This window comes from Chiloscyllium plagiosum, unplaced genomic scaffold, assembly GCF_037043375.1.
Source record: "Chiloscyllium plagiosum isolate Xiang-an unplaced genomic scaffold, Cpla_swu_hap1 HiC_scaffold_26, whole genome shotgun sequence".
In the NCBI taxonomy this organism is placed as follows: domain Eukaryota; kingdom Metazoa; phylum Chordata; class Chondrichthyes; order Orectolobiformes; family Hemiscylliidae; genus Chiloscyllium; species Chiloscyllium plagiosum.
Genome location: NW_028270164.1, coordinates 5,967,139 through 5,979,628, shown reverse-complemented (window position 1 = coordinate 5,979,628; position 12,490 = coordinate 5,967,139).

Genomic DNA, 12,490 nt, shown 5'->3' with positions numbered 1-12,490 from the left:
TCAGGCAGCACCCAAGGAGCAGGAGAATCGACGTTTCGGGCATAAGCCCTTTTTCAGGAATTCTTCAATTTTTCAGCTCTGATCTCAAGCATCTGCAGTCCTCACTTTCTCCTATATTTAGATTCACAAAGTGATAATTCAGCTGAGAGAGATAACCCCTTCCTGGTCCTGTTTGTGGTCTGGCTTTTCCTGTGTTTTGGAAATGGATAGTTACAAAAAAAAAGATCCCGTCATGAATTAACTTTCTATTCTTTTGAAAACGTCCTATTCTTCCTGTTTCTTCAGATGGCGGACCGGATCATCGCTGAAATTTGACACAGCATGTAATATTTGCTTGAGACTGGTAACTTATAATAAAGAGATTTGAACTCTCCAAAGTACCAAACAACAAAAAAATTCAATGTTTAAGATGCTTACTGTAGCAAATAAACTAAAATCAGCATTAATTAAATATTATTTGCTAGGCAACTACTACACTAAACCACTCAGAGATACATTACCTTAAATTCCAAAAATGATTGAAAACCCCACATCGTATTTATACATTACAGCTCACTCATTAGTCTTTAGTCATTCAGTCCAAAGCTACTCCCAGCTTTCAATAGATTTCATTTTTTATAATCATTCATGGGATGTGAGATCTCTGGCCAGGCTAGCACTTATTGCCCAGAGGGCAATTAAAAGTCCACCACATTGCTATAGGATTTGGGAGTTACATGTAGACCAGGACATTATTGAAACAAATATGTTTTTACAACAATGAATGAAGGTGATATGGTCACTGATGATTGAGAGTTTAATTCCAGGTTTTGTAGTGAATTCAATTTCAGCTTTTGCCCTGTGAGATTTGACCCTGTGCTTGGTTTTGGATTACTAGGTAAGTGACATTACCATTGAACTACCCCCTTACCATGTCACTATGTTACAACATCCAGCGTCTATCAAACATTGTTTCTCTCAAATTTCTGAGAAGACCCTCTAAGGTGACTCATCTATTGTCATTAAATCTCTCCGGCTGCCAAAGCCTCAAAGAGAGCAATGTAGTTCATTTTCTGTTTATCGCTCTCTCACTCTGTTTCTCTCTCTGAAATAACTGCACAGAAGCCAGTATCCCATCACCAAGTCACCCTTATTTACTTGTGCACAGTACATGGATTGTGGCCAGCCAGTCCCCTGACTAAGGAAATTCTGAATCCCTTATTTATTTAAATGGGATATCTGACAGCCCTGTTCTTTTTTTTCCTACCCCCCCCCCCCACACTACCACCTAACTGCGGTAGTGCTTATTTCTTCCCCCACACCCATGTGTGTGCAGGTGGGAGATACAGTGAGAGACACAAGGTGCATGAATCTTTATTCAAATTTCCAAAACCAGGAAGAAAGGAAACACCCGAGGGCCAGTGACAAGCAGTGCCCTTCAAGTCAAAGGGCAATGCTATGGGAATCAAACAGTGGAGAGGAGGGCAGGGGGTTAAATCAAAATAGAATTGGACAGGGAAAATAATACACTTCACTCCCTGCGGTGCTCAATCCCTTGTTTTTTTTAAGCCCCCACACTAACCGCCTAACTGCGGTAGCGCTTATTTTTTCCCCAGCACCCATGTTCTGTGTGCAGGTGGGAGACACAATGTACACACCACCAGGAAGAATGGAAACAGCCCAGTGGCCTGTCATAAGCAGTGCCCTTCAGATCAAAGGGCAATGCTGTGTGATCAAACAGTGAAGGGGAGGCAGGGGTTAAATCAAAATAATACACATCACACGCTGTAGTGCCCACTTTTTTTATTTTATTTAACAAATTACAAAACAGTTTACAAGAAAACAGTAAACATTTACAGCTGCAAACAAACAGCAATTTTACAAGTGAGAGGAGCAGCAAAGCCAGGCCTCACACCCTACCTTTCAACCAATTTAAAGGGAGATAAGGACAAGCCTCAGATCCCACATATAAAAGACAGCAACAATGACATTTTTTATGTAATTGGATTGTCTCAGGTACAAGAGTGCATACAATATAGACCCAACAAGCCCCCATCCCTCCCACCTTCCAACCACTCAAGGCAGCCCGTCCTACCCACCTTCTGGCTCTCGGTCCAGCCCATGCCCCTTCCAGTTCAGACCACCCTGACACCTTTCAACCACCTAGGACAGCCTGCCCTGGTAGCTGCCCAGGGTGACAGCGGTCAGGACGGCCTACCCACCTTCCGGCTCCACTAACCACCCTCAGCACCTTTCGACCACCTCTAGGGCAGCCCACCCTGGTACCTGCCCGGGGTGACAGCACTGAGGACGGCTACCCACCTTCTGGCTCTTGATCTGCCCCTATGTACCATTGGGCTTTCACCCACCCTGATGTGCCATCTGGCCTGTGGGCTATCCTGGCACACCTTCCAGCCACCCCTAGGACAGACCACCCCCTTTCCTGAAACAGGGTGAAGGGTAGTCCACAAGCCTTCCTGATCTCAGCCCGCCCCTACGTCCCTTCTGGCACTCAGCTGCTCTGACACGCCTGTCAGCTACCGCTAAGGCAGCCAGTCCCAATTACCCCTTCTCAGGACGACAGTGCTCAAAATGGCCTACCCACCATTTGGCTCTCAGGGCAATGGCATCAGGGTGGCCTACCCACCCTCCGGCTCGAGGTGACAGCTTTCAGGATGACCCATGAGCCTCCCAGCTCACAGCAAGGCCTGCCAGACCCAGGGACACACAAGACAGTGCAGGTGATAGATCCTGGAAACACCACAATACAGTTAATTACCAAAAAACGTCCTTTCTGGTACACAGTCCAAATCTATACAGTCTTCAAAATATAGAATCCATTTCTAGGCAGAGTCCATGCCAGTATATGATGTACATTGTCAGAAATAGAGTCTGCTCCAAACTGCAGAGTCCGTTGCTAAAAAATAGAGTCCGCAACCAAGGGCAGAGTCCACTCCTGAAGGCAGCAAATGCACACCCCACAGCACACAGGTGTTCAGTCTCAATGGAGTCCTGGCCCAGCCTTGGAGAGCCAGGCCCACTCACAAGAACACAGTACATAGTACAGGTGCAGTTAACTCACAGAGGTTTGGTCCACTCCTGAAGGAAAGGTCTTCTCCTAAACTCCAGGATACAGCAACTGCTCACCTCCCAGCACACACACAGGTGTTCAATCTTCAGAGGCCCAGTCCCAGGGCTAGGCCTCCCCACAGGAACAGCTCCTCTGGTAAAATGTATGTCTTCCACAGGGCTCAGTCAAAACACCAATAAAAAGTGAAGACACATACAAAAAACAAAGAAAACTACAGTCCAAGGGCCAAGCCCTACCATAAAATTAACATTGTCCTTTTCTCAAAAAGAGGAGAGAGTAACATATAGGCTGTAACCAGCCAGTGGAACAACAATCCCCTAATGAGAACTGAGTTACACCTGAAACACTATGTGCATCAGGAGTTTAACAATCATCAGTCCTACGTTAGGGCCCGGGTGTCCTTGGAGAAGGAGCACGCGGTGTCAACCAACACCCTGGAGTTGTTCAGGGAGAGGTGGGCGCCGCAGGGAGTGGAGTGCATCATTTCTCCCCCCAACTCTATTTTGATTTAGTCCCTACCCTCCCCTTCACTGTTTTTGATCACACGCACTGTCCTTTGATGTGAAGGGCAGTGTTTGTCACTGGCCACCCGGGTGTTTTCCTATCTTCCTGGTGGTGGAAATTGAATAAAGATTTGTGCACTTTGTGTCTTTCACTGTGTCTCACACCTGCACACACACACCATGGGTGCTGGGGATAAAATAAGCACTACCGCACTTAGGTGGTAGTGTGGGGGTTAAAGAAAAAATAAGAGGGAAAAAAAAATCATCAGTCCTCAGTTAACAAACTGGCTAAATAATTCGGCCAGTTCAGAAATCAGGTTCCCCTCCCTTCCCCCCCGAAAAGAAGGGAAGCAGAAACTCACAGTAACAGACTAACTGTAGCACCAGCCAAAACAGAGTCAGTCCTCTAAACTAAGGGGACTCTGAATCTCCTGTTTATTTTTTTATCGTAACCGCGGACACTCCTGTTCTTTTTTTTCCTTTCTTTTTTAAAATTTTTTGTCTTTTTTTTCTTTTTTTTCCCTTTTTTTTAAAAATTTAACCCCCACACTACCGCCTAACTGCGGTAGTGCTTATTTTTTCCCCAGCACCCATGGTGTGTGTGTGCAGGTGTGAGACACAGTGAAAGACACAAAGTGCACGAATCTTTATTCAATTTCCACCACCAGGAAGATAGGAAAACACCCGGGTGGCCAGTGACAAACACTGCCCTTCACATCAAAGGACAGTGCTGTGTGATCAAAACAGTGAAGGGGAGGGTAGGGACTAAATCAAAATAGAGTTGGAGGGAGAAATGATGCACTCCACTCCCTGTGGCACCCACCTCTCCCTGAACAACTCCAGGGTGTTGGTCGACACCGCGTGCTCCTTCTCCAAGGACACCCGGGCTCTAACGTAACCGCAGAAGAGGGGCAGGCAGTCGGCCCTAACGACCCCCTCCACGGCCCGCTGCCTCGACCTGTTGATGGCCAGTTTGGCCAGGCCCAGGAGCAGACCCACGAGGAGGTCTTCAGACCTGCCCTCCCTCCTCCGTACTGGGTGCCCAAAGATCAGGAGCGTGGGACTGAAGTGCAGCCAAAAACAGAGGAGAAGGTTTTTAAGGAAATCAAAAAGGGAGTGCAAACGCCCACACCCAATATATACATTGTCCACGGACTCCACAGCACCACAGAACAAGCAGTTGGGCTGGGAGTCCATGAACCACCGCAATCTGCGGTTGCAGGGGACTGCTGCGTGCAGCACCCTCCACCCCAGATCCCCGAGAGAAAGGGGGAGGACTCCCGCGTAGAGAGCCCTCCACTGGGGAATCTCCTGTTTATTGTTTTCTTCTTTTTTTACCCCCACTCTACCACCTAAGTGCGGTAGAATCTCCTGTTTATATTTTTTTTCCTTTTGTTTTTCCTTTTTTTTCCTTTTAACCCCCACACTACCACCTAAGTGCGGTCGTGCTTATTTTTTCCCCAGCACCCATGGTGTGTGTGTGCAGGTGTGAGACACAGTGAAAGACACAAAGTGCACGAATATTTATTCAATTTCCACCACCAGGAAGATAGGAAAACACCCGGGTGGCCAGTGACAAGCACTGCCCTTCACATCAGAGGGCAGTGACACTTCCCTTTTGTTAATTTTTTTTAAAAATTTTTTTTTAGGGCAGGGATTAAATCAAAATAGAGTTAACTCTCCTGTTTTTTTTTTTCCATGGTGTGTGTGTGCAGACACAGTGAAAGACACAAAGTGTACGAATCTTTATTCAAATTCCACCACCAGGAAGATAGGAAAACACCCGGGTGGCCAGTGACAAACACTGCCCTTCACATCAAAGGGCAGTGCTGTGTGATCAAAACAGTGAAGGGGAGGGTAGGGAATCTCCTGTTTATTTTTTTTTCAATTTCCACCAATAACCTGTTTTTTTTTCTCTCAGTGTGGTAGTGCTTATTTTATCCCCGGCACCCATGGTGTGTGTGTGTGCAGGTGTGAGACACAGTGAAAGACACAAAGTGCACGAATATTTATTCAATTTCCACCACCAGGAAGATAGGAAAACACCCGGGTGGCCAGTGACAAACACTGCCCTTCACATCAAAGGGCAGTGCTGTGTGATCAAAACAGTGAAGGGGAGGGTAGGGAATCTCCTGTTTATATCTGTCAGCCAGGGCTCCCTGAGTGGCCCAGGTTAACAATCCCAATCAAGGATCTCGTAGTCAATGAGATCCACCTGGCTCCAATCACTACATCCCTCCCCAACTCGTCCAGAAATGTAGGCCTGGTCTTTCTCTTGGAGCTTTTCCTGAGATGTTTTCACCACCAGGTCCAGTTCCCCTGACTCAGAATCTGACATGGGCGCCGTGTACCAGACTGTAGCCTGTCTCTTACGTCTGGAGCATCTCAGGAGAGTTTCTTCCTCTTCATCTGGCAGTAACGGTATCAAGGCTGCACCAATCTTCGACTCTGAGGTTTTCCAAACACTAAATGGAGGGTGTGAATCCACAGTTTCTGACAGATCTTTCTGGCTATTCTGAGGGCCAGGTATGTTTTGAGGTAACAACTTTCATGCGATCCATGTGTCTGTTCAGGACTTTATCACCAACCCGAACTTTGAGTCACGGGACCTGACATTACTTCAATCCCATTTTCATCGCGATTGAAAAAACTTTACCAAGTCACTCTTTATTTACTTGCCCACAGTACAATGGCTGTGACCAGTCAGTCCCTGAACTGAGAAGATTTCTAAATCTCCTGTTGGTATTGGTCAGCCAGGGGCCCCTGATTGACCCAGAATAATAACCCCAATTTGGGATCTCATCGTCAATGAGATCAATCTAGTTTCAAACACTCCACCACGCAGGGTTTTTGAGTCAGTAAAGTCTAGGAATAGTGAGGCCCATTGCCTTTGCCTCAGACTCCTGACATGAAAGTTGTCCCCTCACATTCAATAAGCATTGACCTGTCCCAATGCCCCAGTGATAAGCAGATTAAATACCGAGCAGACCAATCAGGAAGTCACATGCTCTTCTTCACTGCTCCATCTTACCTCGAATTAAACCATCTCATAACAGCCCAGGTGCGGCACAGTGGCTCAGTGGTTAGCACTGCTGCCACACAGCGCCAGGGACCCAGATTCAATTCCAGCCTCGCGCAACTGTCTGTGTGGAGTTTGCACATTCTCCCTGTGTCTGCGTGGGTTTCCTTTGGGTGCTCCGGTTTCCTCCCACAATCCAAAGATGTGCAGATTAGGTGAATTGGCCATCCTAAATTGCCCATAGTGTTCAGGGACATATAGGTTAGGGGTAAATGTAGGGGAATAGGTTTGGGAGTGATACTCTTTGAAGGGTCAGTATGGACTTGTTGGGCAGAGGGGCCTGTTTCAACACTGTTGGAACTCTATGATGCTATTTATAGCACACAGAATAGTGTCCCACAAAATTAACATAACATTACTTAAGATTTACAATGCAGAGACAGGCCATTCAGTCCAACTGGCCCATTCCAATGTTAGCACTCCACTTCTCCCCGGCAACCCACTCCATCTTTCCTGTTATGATAACCTATTTCTGTCTCTCCTATTGATTTAGTTCCCTCTTAAATCCATCTTTGTCTTTCACCTCATTCACTCCAAGTATGGTGAATTGCACATTCCTAATCACGTGGTGAATAGAAGCTCCTCCTGAATTCTTTATTGAGTTCATTTGTGATTATCTTATGTTTACAATTACCATTTTGTGTCTTCCCCTTTGTGGAAACCTCATCCCTACACCTATGGCACAGTTTTTTTCAGTTAATTTCTCTGTACAGGAGCCAAACGGTTCAATATATGGTGGCAGTGAAGGAGGCCATTTGACCCATCGTGCCTGTGCTGGTCAGAAGGAGTGGTCCAAGTTAACCTCACTTTCCAGCTCTCAATCTGTAGGTTATGGCAAGACAATATCCAAGTCTTGGTTTTAAAATGTGACAAGTATTCCTGCCTCTACCATTTCAGGGCCATGAATTCCAAGCCATATCACCCTCTCTCAATATTCCTCCCCATCCTCTAATCCTATCAGCAAGACTTTATGAGATTTACAAGGATGGTGCCAGGGTTGGAGGATTTGAGCTATAGGGAGAGGCCGAACAGGCTGGGGCTGTTTTCCCTGGACCGTCGGAGGCTGAGGGGTGACCTTATAGAGGTTTACAAAATTATAAGGGGCATGGATAGGATAAATAGGCAAATGCTTTTCCCTGGGTTGGGGAGTCCAGAACTATAGGGCATAGATTTAGGGTGAAAGGGGAAAGATATAAAAGAGACCTACGGGGCAACTTCTTCATGCAGAGGGTGACACGTGTATGGAATGAGCTGCCAGAGGAAGTGGTGGAGGCTGGTACAATTGCAACATTTAAGAGGCATTTGGATGGGTATATGAATAGGAAGGGTTTGGAGGGGTATGGGCCAGGTGCTGGCAGGTGGGACTAGATTGGGTTGGGATATCTGGTCGGCATGGACGGGTTGGACTGAAGGGTCTGTTTCCATGCTGTACATCTCTATGACTTTAACCCTGTAGCTCCGGGTTATTCATCTCTCTACCCCAGAAACCCAGGTCCTTCCTATCCATACGATAGTCCCTCATCTTTTTTTTACAATGTAATTCAACCTTCCCTCAGCATCCGAATTCTGATGAAGAGTCATCTTGACTCGAAAAGTTTGCTTGCTGTCCCTCCATGGATGCTGCCTGGCCCACTGCGATTCCTAGCATTTCTTGTTTTCAGTTTCCTCGGCATCTTCTGTTCCACAGAAAATAATCCCAGGGTGTATAATATTTCCTCATACTTCAAGTTGACATTCACAGTTACCTTCCCTCCTCTGCTAGTTGTCATCCTTCTAGAGTCACAGAGTTATGGTCTGGAAGGAAACCGTTCAGCCCATCATCTCTGCACTAGCTGACAGAATAGGCATTGGGACTTAGTGCCAGTCTCCTGCTGTTTTCCCAGTCCTTTGTATCTATTCAAATATTTATTTACTATCCTCCTGAATGTTTCAGCAGAAACTGTCTGCAATTCCAGGCAGTGCAGTTCAGAGTTGAAACTTTATTGCTGGAACAGCACAGCAGGTCAGGCAGCATCCAAGGAACAGGAGATTCGACGTTTCGGGCACAGGCCCTTCTTCAGGAATGAGCAGAGAGTGTTCAGCAGGAGAAGATAAAAGGTAGGGAGGAGGGACTTGGAGGAGGGGCGTTGGAAATGTGATAGGTGGAAAGAGGTCAAGGTGAGGGTGATAGGTCGGAGTAGGATGGAGGCGGAGAGGTCAAGAAGAAGACTGCAGGTCAGGAAGGCGGTGCCGGGCTGGAGGGATTCGGCTGAGACAAGGTGGGGGGAGGGGGGATGAAGAAACTGGTGAAGTCCAAGTTCATCCCCTGTGGTTGGAGGGTTCCCAGTCGGAAGATAAGACGCTCCTCCTCCGACCGTCGCGTTGTTGTGGTTTGGCGGTGGATGAGTCCAATGACCTGCATATCCTCGGTGGAGTGGGAGGGGGAGTTGAAATGCTGTGCTACAGGGTGGTTGGGTTGGTTCGTCCGGGTGTCCCAGAGGTGCTCTCTGAATCGCTCCGCAAGTAGGCGGCCTGTCTCCCCAATATAGAGGAGGCCACACCGGCTGCAGCGGATGCAGTAGATGATGTGGGTGGAGGTGCAGGTGAATCTGTGGCGGATATGGAAGTTTCCTTTGGGGCCTTGGAGAGAAGTGAGGGGGGAGGTGTGGGCGCAAGTGTTGCACCTCCTGCGGTTGCAAGGGAAGGTGCCGGGAGTGGAGGTTGGGTCGGTGGGGGGTGTGGATCTGACAAGGGAGTCGCGGAGGGAGTGGTCTCTACGGAAAGCTGATAGGGGAGGGGAGGGAAATATATCCTTGGTGGTGGGGTCCGTTTGGAGGTGGCGGAAGTGACGGCGGATGATGCGCTGTACATGGAGATTGGTGGGGTGGTAGGTGAGGACCAGTGGGGTTCTGTCCTGGTGGCGGTTGGAGGGGCGGGGCTCAAGGGCGGAGGAGCGGGAAGTGGAGGAGATGCGGTGGAGGGCATCGTCGATCACGTCGGGGGGGAAATTGCGGTCCTTGAAGAAGGAGGCCATCTGTGTTGTACGTATTTTGAACTGGTCCTCCTGGGAGCAGATGCGGCGGAGACGAAGGAATTGGGAGAATGGGATGGCGTTTTTACAGAGGGCAGGATGGGAGGAGGAATTGTTCCCACACGTTCTCGGGTCAATGAATTCAATACACGGAGTGACACCGAACAATTCTTCCGCCGCCTTCGCCTCCGTGCCTTCTTCTTCAATCAAGACTCTCGCCCACCCTCTGACGACCCCTTCTCCCACCTCCAACACACCCCGTCCACCTGGACACCCCGTGCTGGCCTCCTACCTGCCCTCGACCTCTTTATTGCAAACTGCCGCCGCGATATTAACCGCTACCTGAACTCCCACACCCCTCCCACCCACTCCAACCTCTCACCCTCGGAACGCGCAGCCCTCCACTCCCTCCATTCCAACCCCAACCTCACCATCAAACCAGCTGACAAGGGAGGCGCAGTAGTAGTTTGGCGCACTGACCTTTACACCGCTGAGGCCAAACGCCAGCTCGCAGATACCTCCTCCTACCGTCCCCTTCACCATGACCCCACCCCCCACCACCAAACCATCATCTCCCAGACCATCCATAACCTCATCACCTCAGGGGACCTCCCATCCACCGCCTCCAACCTCATAGTCCCACAACCCCGCACCGCCCGTTTCTACCTCCTGCCCAAAATCCACAAACCTGACTGCCCCGGACGACCCATCGTCTCAGCCTGCTCCTGCCCAACCGAACTCATCTCGGCATACCTCGACACGGTCCTGTCCCCATTAGTCCAAGAACTCCCCACCTACGTTCGTGACACCACCCACGCCCTCCACCTCCTCCAGGATTTCCGCTTCCCCGGTCCCCAACGCCTCATCTTCACCATGGACATCCAGTCCCTGTACACCTCCATCCCCCATCACGAAGGACTCAAAGCACTCCGCTTCTTCCTTTCCCGCCGTACCACCCAGTACCCTTCCACCGACACCTCCTTCGACTGACCGAACTGGTCCTCACCCTGAACAACTTTTCTTTCCAATCCTCCCACTTTCTCCAAACAAAAGGAGTAGCCATGGGCACCCGCATGGGCCCCAGCTATGCCTGCCTTTTCGTAGGGTATGTGGAACAATCCATCTTCCGCAACTACACTGGCCCCACCCCCCATCTTTTCCTTCGCTACATTGATGACTGTATCGGCGCTACCTCGTGCTCCCACGAGGAGGTTGAACAGTTCATCCACTACACTAACACCTTCCACCCCGACCTCAAATTCACCTGGACAGTCTCGGACTCCTCCCTCCCCTTCCTAAACCTTTCTGTTTCTATCTCAGGCGACCGAATCAACACGGACATCTACTACAAACCAACCGACTCCCACAGCTACCTGGACTACACCTCCTCCCATCCTGCCCCCTGTAAAAACGCCATCCCATTCTCCCAATTCCTTCATCTCCGCCGCATCTGCTCCCAGGAGGACCAGTTCAAAATACGTACAACACAGATGGCCTCCTTCTTCAAGGACCGCAATTTCCCCCCCGACGTGGTCGACGGTGCCCTCCACCGCATCTCCTCCACTTCCCGCTCCTCCGCCCTTGAGCCCCGCCCCTCCAACCGCCACCAGGACAGAACCCCACTGGTCCTCACCTACCACCTCACCAATCTCCATGTACAGCACATCATCCGCCGTCACTTCCGCCACCTCCAAACAGACCCCAGCACCAAGGATATATTTCCCTCCCCTCCCCTATCAGCTTTCCGTAGAGACCACTCCCTCCGCGACTCCCTTGTCAGATCCACGCCCCCCACCGACCCAACCTCCACTCCCGGCACCTTCCCTTGCAACCGCAGGAGGTGCAACACTTGCGCCCACACCTCCCCCCTCACTTCTCTCCAAGGCCCCAAAGGAAACTTCCATATCCGCCACAGATTCACCTGCACCTCCACCCACATCATCTACTGCATCCGCTGCAGCCGGTGTGGCCTCCTCTATATTGGGGAGACAGGCCGCCTACTTGCGGAGCGATTCAGAGAGCACCTCTGGGCCACCCGGACGAACCAACCCAACCACCCTGTAGCACAGCATTTCAACTCCCCCTCCCACTCCACCGAGGATATGCAGGTCATTGGACTCATCCACCGCCAAACCACAACAACGCGACGGTCGGAGGAGGAGCGTCTTATCTTCCGACTGGGAACCCTCCAACCACAGGGGATGAACTTGGACTTCACCAGTTTCTTCATTCCCCCTCCCCCCACCTTGTCTCAGCCGAATCCCTCCAGCCCGGCACCGCCTTCCTGACCTGCAGTCTTCTTCTTGACCTCTCCGCCTCCACCCTACTCCGACCTATCACCTTGACCTCTTTCCACTTATCACATTTCCAACGCCCCTCCTCCAAGTCCCTCCTCCCTACCTTTTATCTTCTCCTGCTGAACACTCTCTGCTCATTCCTGAAGAAGGGCCTGTGCCCGAAATGTCGAATCTCCTGTTCCCTGGATGCTGCCTGACCTGCTGTGCTGTTCCAGCAATAAAGTTTCAACTTTGATCTCCAGCATCTGCAGACCTCACTTTCTCCAGTGCAGTTCAGACCTTGACTCCTCACTCTGTGAATAGGATTCTCACCTTGCATTGACTTTATTTAACAATTATTTTCAAACCATGTCCTTTCGTTCTTGACCCTGTTATCAATGCATTGTCAATCTAGTTTCCTTTAGTGATACGTGATGGTGCACATGTCAGAGATTTAAGCATTTACTGAGGGTCAGAGGGTCAGTACAGATGGAATGCTGCGCTGTCAGAGGGTCAGTGCTGAGGGAGTGCTGCACTGTCAGAGGGTCAGTG